Source organism: Sitophilus oryzae, unplaced genomic scaffold, assembly GCF_002938485.1.
Source record: "Sitophilus oryzae breed Bouriz unplaced genomic scaffold, Soryzae_2.0 scaffold_177_pilon_pilon, whole genome shotgun sequence".
NCBI classification, from domain to species: Eukaryota; Metazoa; Arthropoda; class Insecta; order Coleoptera; family Curculionidae; genus Sitophilus; species Sitophilus oryzae.
In genome coordinates this window covers 6,125,114-6,134,894 of record NW_022146479.1, presented here as the reverse complement: position 1 = coordinate 6,134,894, position 9,781 = coordinate 6,125,114, and the positions used below count along the sequence as shown (strand labels likewise).

Sequence of the window (9,781 nt, the reverse complement as noted above, 5' to 3'; positions counted from 1 at the left end):
CTATCTCAACAAACCAGTCTCACATTTCGTACTTATTTATTATTTAGGGTAACCGTTTCAGCCGCTCTACCAGCGCTAATCGTCAGCTTTTTAAAGCATCATCTACACATAATGGTTTACCGGTCAGTCTTATCTGTACAGTTAAAAGGTTTCAAGTAAAACACATCGTGCGTAGACGAGAAAACGAATCGTTTTGCTTGAAATGAATTAAGACGGAACACCGTCTAAAGAATTGAGAGGATCATTCGATTTTACAACAAAACTGTCATTTTGCCTAAACTAAAAAAATATAAGTAAATTAACAAAAAAATATGGATATATTACAACATCTTTAATAAGCGACTTTTAAATATCCAATATTTTTGCATAATTTCACAAAATTGTTAATGTTAATGGTATTAATTAAAATTATATGTTTTTTCCGTCTTAATTATATGCATAATCGGTCTTAATCACAGGAAGTCAAATTATGTGAGATAAAAGAAAAAAAAAACTTCTATGGAACAGGCGTATTAAGAACAATACCAGCAAAGGCACAAAGTATCTCATAATATGCAGAAGACTGGCGGGAAATAGATGGGGCTGCGTCCATAACATTTTGCGCTGAATGTATACCATAATAGTAAAAGACCAATGATTACTTATCGAACAGTTGCTTGGTACACAAAACTAGAGCAACGTACAGCATGGCAAACGCTGTGCAAAATGCAGAGACCGGCATGCATCTGCATCATAGGTCACAGGAGCCATGAGAAAATGCCCAACAGCAGCAATGGAGGTCATAGTAGACCTAACACTACGGCACATTGTCATCGGTAGTTATGCCAATGCGACAATGATAAGAATAGTCATTTATTGAAACAGTGCTGGGAGAATATGCGAATATCAGTTCAGAAGTTTGGAGCAAAAAAGGAAAATTCCACTCCTCCAACTCCCAGTGGATGACATACCAAGAATGTACATCTTTGAGAATCACCTTACTGTAGCAATGAGCAATAGAAAGGATTGGGGAGAGAAACGTTTGTTTGGTAGGTAAAATACCATACCATAACGTGGTATCCTGATGCTTCCAAAACCAAAGCAGGAACGAGTATAAGAGAATTTGGGCCGAAAACTAAATACCAAACCAAACCGAATAAATGGGCAATATCCTAGCATCCTTCAGGCAGTAATCTACGATATTTAAAGATGCGTACAACTTATCTTAGATAGAAATTATCGGAAACAGGAAATAGCAATCTTATCCGAGAATCAAGCAGCATTAAAAACGAGCCCGGTAACCATCAATTCGAAGTTGGTCAAATGCCTAGAGAAGCTGAACAAATTAAGCAAAGAAAATAGTCCTCCTACTCTGGGTGCTAGCTAGTCATCCCATTCGCCACTTTACTTGACAGGTAAGGCTAAGAACATAATGAAGCGACGAGGATAGCGGCGGGTAACAGCGCTATACCGCATCGAGCAAGCCTCGAAATGCTGAAAAATAAAACGACAAAGAATAGCGAGGTACTTGCAAATTTATTATTTTCTTTTGCTTATTGATAATTTAAAATGTTAACAGTGGCTAAAAGTCTGGGCAGTAGTGTCCCAAACATTCGGTTGATTCGCAACCAACAAACCAGAAGGTGTTGTATACATGAAATTTTCAAAAACCGGAGTTAGTGTGGCAAGTTTTATAATCTTTAAGGAACATTTGTTGCCACTTCATCTCATAACTTATCTAAAATATACTGGTTATGATGATTACTATCTTTCTGGTCCCATAAAATCTCTCTTACAATTACTAAATCTATTAATTTTTGGGAATCCATCATTTTCTACAGCGCGACAGAACGACGAACAAAATTATTTGAATCGATTTCGCCGCTTGATCTAACCGCTCGAGCAGGTCGCCTTTACTATGTTCACACGTACATGTCCTCAAAGGTTTGATTTGGACGCGATGTCGTGCTGCTTGCTTGCCGCTCCACTATGTTCTTAGCCACAGTTCTTAGCCTAAAACGTTATGTTTAGTTTTAAGGCGGACTCTGACGATTCGTGTACTTGTACAAACATTTGTTATTGGGATATACTTGCCATGCGGTATGAGTGGTTTACAGCACTTTCAGATGGAGCGGACCGTCCGCGACTTCGAGCAAGTACGTAGTACAGTACGTCTGTCCGTTCTGTAGCTACGGGGTATCCGTGAGAGGGGAAACGATATTCTCTCGATGTTTTTCGTAAAAAAATAGACGACGCGTCCCATCAATAAAAATTCGACAGATTTGCAAGTAGCTAATAAAATGAGTGGGAGGAGCGATTTGCGGTGACGCACTCGTCAAATCGACGTATAAAATATATTGCTGTTTATTTAAATGTTTCTTGTCCGCATTCCTTTCATAGACACAGATCCAGCAGACGTACTGTAAGTAGTTTATATGAACAATTTCACATTTCTTGAAAAAACACGACGGATGGACGGTCCGTCGCGGACGCTATCCGCTCCATCTGAAAGCGCTGTTACTTGTGCAATTTTTTTGTCACACGTCGCGCAGCATGAACGCCAAGCTTGTTGCAAAAAAAATTGTTGTTGATTACAAAGATAGTATACTTGCCAAGTACGCAAATATAGGCGTACTTGCCAGGTACACCAGTCGCGAGAATCCGCCTTTAGAAGTTAGTTAGTACCCGAATCAATATATATTTAAATCTTATTGATTCGGGACAATTTATTAGTATGTAAACATAGATAAGATAATGTCTGCATAGTTCTCTCTTATTTAAATTTAAATAATGGATGTAACCATAAAAACCCATTTCCAGAAATTTGTAATAATAAAAAATGGAAAGTTTTGTAACCTGTTCAATTATATTTATTTTGGCTTACAGGGTATAATATATATTCCATAAAAAGTAAATAAAACTTGTAATTTGTACATATGTTTATAATTGTTTATAGTACACAGAATGATAATTTGTTGATCTCTGGATTATCATTATTAAAAAAAAATAATAATCACTTAGACACGAATTAAACATCATAATATTTGTTTTATCACCCGCTACTGAACTTTTTGATACTGCAAAGAGTTAAATTTAATCAAATTATAAAACTATTGCACGGAAAATAATTATTTATTTGAAAAATGCTTTTAAATTCATTATAAATCATACAAAATAATTTCTAAATATATTTTTTGAGGAAGAGTAAATTATTTATATATTTTTATAATAAATTGCCGCTCTATATTATTTAAATACAAGTTTATTACACGCTACTGAAGTTTAAATATAAATAAATATATTTTTTCCATCGAAAGCATAAAAAATTATCAAGCAGGCACGTTGCCCTGACAACGGCTTTTTGCGCCAAACAGCGAGTCTGTCTGTTGTGTTTATCGTAGTGATTACAGTTTCGCAGTGTTTTCTTAAAATATTTTAGAGAAGGTGTATTTGAAAGAGTTTTTAGTGGTCAAAATTATCCAGTTACATGTAAGTACACATATATTTCCTTTTTGAATGTTTTAATTTCTACTATACCGAGATTTGAATTCTGGAATTTGCTCTAAAGTTGTTTTTATATGTAATTCTATTCATGGACTTTTGTTACATAACATTGGGGCATTTTATTATTATAATGGTATAATTTCAGCTGTTGTTTATAGTACTGTACTTGTTAGAGCATAATGGCCTATGTTTTTGTATTCTACACCTTTTAAATAGTAAATATTTTTCATTTTTTTCGTTATTATTTACACATTTTCAGTTTCAGAAACCTTGGACAAATAAGACACATAAAATTTTGAAAATTTCAAGAACACAAGAATTTATCAAAATATTCATTTAATAGTTATTTTTGATATAAGTGCTAAAAGTGGTATTTTATTTTGTGAGAAGGGAAGTTTGGGTCACGACGCCGAAGGTGGAGTGTCCCATCTCTTCGAACAAAATAAAATCACTTTTAGCACACATATCATACACTATTTTTTCTACAAACAAGTTTATGCTCGTATATATCAAGGTATTACTTTTTACGTTAATGAATAATTCATAATATGTCATTCTGAAATCAAATTAATTATGAAGTTTATGGTTGCTAGGGTATAGTTATATATTTTATTTTGTAGATTTTTTTTTGGAGAGTATAATTATTGTTATCGCTTCAGTGTTAAAGTAAATCACGTGATTTACTTTTAGCACCAGTGCTAAAAGTAAATGACTTTTACCATCAGTATTTTTATTACATTTAAAAGATTAAATGGGCTTTGGCTTTAATATTTTGTTAAATTCTTGTTTTTGAGCGATTTTTGAAGATGGTTAAAGCTCTTTCCACATTTAGTATTGTACTCTTATGGCCACAATGGCCTATATTTTCTTATTGACATCTTTTGGTTCGAAATAACTCAGTTTTAACTGTGGTTTTACCAAATTCAGTGCCATGTCATGAAAAATGTTTGAAAAAATGCCCATTTTTTTCGCTATTAAAAATATTATAAGGTACACGAGTTATAATTGCCAAATAGCTTTTATTTATTATTAGGAAACGTGTAAAATTGTTGACAAACATTTTCCTCGTGGCTGAAATGCCGGCAGACAACGCGAAAGAGGCATAGAATTTTGACAAAAGAAAATCATGGCATACATGTATGTCGGTTGGTGGAATGTCATGTTTATTGTTAATTAATTTAAAAAGCCGTATGCAAAAGGGCAGACCAAAAAATAGTTATTGAAATAATAAAAAATATATTTATAATATAATCGTATATTATATGATTTATCTATACTTAAATGGATGAGGCGGTCAGCGTTCCCTGAATAAAGCGCTAGAGTAATATCGCGCTTTTGATAACTGTCTGCAGCTGATTGAGCCACGATCTTTTTGTCGGCACTTTTGCATACGGCTTTTAAAATAAATAAATATGACATTTCACCAATCGGCATGCAAATATGCCATAATTTTTTTCATTCTTCAAATTTCATTTTTTAATAATTTTTAAAATTTCATGCCTCTTTCGTGTTGTCTGTCGGCATTTTAGCGACTAGAAAAATGTCTGCCAACAATTTTCCACATTTCTTAATAATAAATAAAATCTATTTTCGCAATTATAACTCATGTATCTCATAATAATTTTAGTGTCAAAATTTTACCCTTTCGATTGGCCGCCCCCGCTTTAAGCCCCGGGATCGCGCTGGCAGACATGACTATTTCATAATGACTACACAAAAGAATACTTCACACAAAAAATTAGCTATGTAACGATGATAAGGTTTTTTATGTAGCCAGCGCTTAGACTATTAAATGGCTGTGGTTTTGGTGGAATTTTTTTGTGAATCCTTGTTTTTTAGCTACTGTCGATGATAATTTAAACTTTAAACGTCTCTACATCCATTACTGTTGTCGTAAGTCTACAATGACCTATTTTTGATGATTAACTTTTTGATGGTTAAAACTTTAAACGTGTATAAGGAAAGCGTTCTTAGTTCAGTATGTATGACAAGCACATTTTTTTATAATGAATGCATTTTTTTTCAAGGTGTTAATAATAAGAAGTAATATATGACAGATTGATTGTTTGGTGAAAGTATTCTATATTTATTAATATTCATTTTTTTAGACAAATAATATTGGTTTTTGTCTTTAAGCAAGCTTTATATTGGTATTAGAAGGGTATTAGCTTTAAGCAGGTATATATAATTAACTACTACTTTTAGAAATGTTTAAGCCAAAAAAACAACATTTAATTTAATCATTATGTTTCGAAATAAAAAATAAAATGAAAATCGAAAAGCTCGTTCAAATAAAAATTGCGCTTTTATGTTTTTCTAGGCTTTCTTTTTTTTAATAAATATTGCTAATATCAGTGGGAATATGATCGTTGAATTTGGTATGCGACAATACGATTGAACAGATAATATTTTTGGAATATACGTAATTTGAAATTGCACAGGAGATAAAATGGATTATGGCTGCGTTTATTAGAGACACGGCAACCATTCAGAATTCATAAAATGACACAAAATGCCAATATTAAGAACGGAAATTAATTTTTGGTGTATGTGTTTTTTTGCCTTTTTTCAGCATATATAATATGAATGTATACCGGGTGCGTCTCAAAAGTGGATCATCCATATAACTTTTTTGTTTTTTCAGTTAAAAAGACGAGATTTGGTGTGTTAGTATATGACATAAATTAGGATTGACTGACGTATTCAATTGTTTTCGGTCACTTCCTGTTTGACAAATGACTACAACTTTTGATTTTTAAATGGTACCCTCAGTATTTCTTTTTACTGTATTTGATAGAAAATAACACTCTGAATCGGATGACATGTCATATGTCAACTTTTTACATTTTTGCATATGGTTTATTTGAAATTATAACTTGCGGTTTATGACGAAAATTTGACACGAAATACCAAGTGTGTGGTATCAAATTATTCGTAAAAAATGCCTTTCCCAAATATGCTAATGAGCCACCCTCGTTCCATTTGAAAAAAATGAGATATGATTAAAAATACGATTTGGGCATTTTTTAACCGGCCAGGACAAGACACTAAAACATTAGACGATCAAATCTATTTTTCCAAGGCTCCTTGAATAAGAATTAGTGTTTTTAACATAGCCATGGCACTCTAGATTAAAATTTAAAATACATTTTTTTTATTAAACGAGAATGTCAAAAGTTGATATATGATACGTCATCTTATTCAGAATATCATTTTCTATCGAATAAAGTGAAAATATACCCGGGGTGTCATTTAAAAATCAAAAGTTGTAGTCATTTCCGATGAAACACGAAGTGACCAAAAACAATTGAATGCGTCAATCAATCCCAATTTATGTCATATACTAACATACGAAATCTCGTTTTTTTATCTGAAAAAATAAAAAAGTTATAGGGGTGAGCCACATTTGGGACGCACCCGGTATAGCGTTTTTGATAATAAAAACTACAAATAATACTTAAACATGAAATTATTAATTACGGTTATACCATTCCAAGTTTGCATACCGTTTTAGAGAAAAATATGAATAAAATCTATGGCAAAATAATTTAGTTTTAATTCTTTTGTAGCTATTTGATAACCGTTATATTTTATGCTGTTGTTAACGGTGTTATCCTTTCCGATGTACTATTTTTTAAATATTTTTAAAGGTCTTACAAAATACAACCAAATTTTCAAAATTTCAGCGTTTATAGGAAATTTTATGTAGATTAAGAATATGTATACTTTTAAAAGCTTAAATTCTTCGGTTTTGTTGGAAAATTCATTTTTTAAATGTTTGTTTTTTAGCGTTTTTTGAAGATAGTTAAAATTTTTCCTATTTACTAATATACTCGTAAGGCCACAATCACCTATATTTTCCAAAAATCACCAATTTTCATGACTAGTTGGAAAAATGATCATTTTTGGCTATTTTTTACACATTTGAAAGGCCCTAGTAGAGTCAGAGTAATCGTAGTCATAAAATTGTTAAAATTTCAGCATTTGTAGGAAATTTGATGTAGATTCAGAATATGCACACATTTGAAAGCTTAGGTACATTGGATTTGTCAGAAAATTATTTTTTTGAACCGTTGTTTTTCAGCAATTTTTGATGAAGGGTAAAACGTCCCTTATTATAAGACGACAATACTCTATCTACATTTTCTTATTCTACATCTTTTAATTAGTAAGTACCAGCAGTACAATAGCAAATTTTTATGGCTATAGACATGGAAAAGGTTTTAGCATTTTACAGTATATCTTGATAAAGGCTCTTTGGTACAATTTTTTTTAAATCCTGTATAATACTCCGGTTGCTCATAAATGTTTATAAAATTCTGATTAAAATAATAATAACATTTAATTATTCAACCATTTCTGTAGGGAGTTTATCGAGTTAATAATGTGGCAACTACCTCCCTAAATGGAGAAAATAAAGTATTTGTTCATTCAGGATTATAATTTAGCAGGAAATAAATTATTCTATGACAAATAGTCTCCACACGGTGCCTGGCAGAGGGTATATAAAGAGTTTCAGGGTTCAGCCGTATATAGATAGCTTTATATCTGCTAGCAAGTGGATATTGCAATGTAAATTCCCTGAGCTCAATATTTATAGCTTCCGATAAAGGCGGTAAGCACTTGGCCTCTCTACCTTATAATGTCCGTCATTATTTATCAGCGCTAAAAGGAAATTTTTCATTAAACCTTCCTTTATTCTCTAGTTCCGAATTAACGAAATATCGCTTAATAGGAAGTTTATTAATTTATCAAGAATCGTATTAACTTTAAATGACGGGGCTCCGTATTTTCTCTTCCTTATTCTACCTTTTTGCAATTTAACGGAACATCAGATTTGTTCAGGTTTTGAGTATTTATATATAAATTTTGGATTTCGTTAGGTTTTGCCTATAAAATATTAATCCATCAAAAATATAGAATGTAAAAATTGAACAAAACAAAATAAAAACACTAAATCACCACAATACACCAAAACACTTTTACTTTTACACTGGACGCGCGTTTCGCTAACCATGTTAGCATCATCAGCAGATGATTATAAACTTAGTTTGGTAGCATCATAAGCAGATGATTATAAACTTAGTTTATAATCATCTGCTGATGATGCTAAAACCCTCAACTGTAACAAGAATTGAATATAAATTTTTCAACTCAATTCTACCCCCTACAAGTTAAGTGAGACCTCAATTAAAACCAAGGCAGTTTATTTTATTTACGAAAAATATCTGTTCAATAATTTTATAAATTGTTAGTATCAATATTAGTCATTTTTATTTCTGTAATAAATATAATGACTTGGCAATTGCAAGATATGATAGTCTACTTATTAAAAATATTATTCTTAAGTGCATTGTTTTTTACTTAGTAATAGAAATGGGAGATTATTCTTTTATAATTAATTATGGTGACTTCCAATTGCCAAGTCATTTCCATTGCCAATTACTACAGAAATAGAGATGTCTAATATTGATACTATCAATTTAGGTATAGTACATAGTAGGTGCTTTAACAGAGACTAAATATAAATAAATAAATAAATAAATGCCTTTATTGTCAAGAAATATTTTAATTTGTAGACAAAGGTAAACTAAACAAACAAAGTAAACAAACAAGGTACACAAACAAACAAACAAAGGATAATACAAAACATTATACAAATAATATTGTCAGTCTTATTGTTTAAAATAAACATTTATAAATGTTTACAATATCAAAGAACAAAAAAATAAAAACAACATTCAAAAATATTTAGCTAGTTTATAGTAAATATCAATGACCTCTAAATAAATTTATTTCGATGTCATTAGTAAATATAGCAATAGCAAACATTAGACCAGTGTTTACAAGATCAAATTCGAATTTCAAAATATAATTCATTTACAGCGTAGAAAGCCTTGTCTAGTAAATAAGAGTTCAATGCTTTGCGAAATGAAGAAAATGATGTTATGGATTTGATTTCAAATGGCAGGTGATTGTGCATTTTTTGTATAATATTGAACTTTTAACTAACTCTGAGCGTGGGGTAGGTAGATAAAGATCTTGCTCCGCGTTCCTGAGTGGATAAGTGTGAGATGGCCTTTCTTGAGAAGCTGATACAGGCTTACGTATTAGGCAAACGGATTCAAATATAAATAAGGAAGGAAGAGTCAATATTTTTAATTTTTTAAAAAAGTCCTGGCAATGAGTTCTGCTGGTTAGTCCCAGTGAATATCGAACAGCTCTCTTTTGGAGCTTGAAAATGCGGTCAAATTGAGTCGCACAACACGTACCCCAGAATGGAAGGGCATACCTGAGG

The 9,781-nt window shown here is 31.6% G+C and overlaps 1 long non-coding RNA gene across 2 annotated transcripts in view; it reads left to right on the top strand.

The window, feature by feature from the left end:
- The first annotated feature begins 3,315 nt into the window (after positions 1-3,315).
- Positions 3,316-9,781, top strand: part of LOC115882156 — a 136,163-nt gene continuing 129,697 nt past the window's right edge. For both annotated transcript variants that reach the window (XR_004050154.1, XR_004050155.1), the window contains exon 1: positions 3,316-3,468. This is a non-coding gene — a long non-coding RNA (uncharacterized LOC115882156). The remainder of the gene's footprint in view (positions 3,469-9,781) is intronic.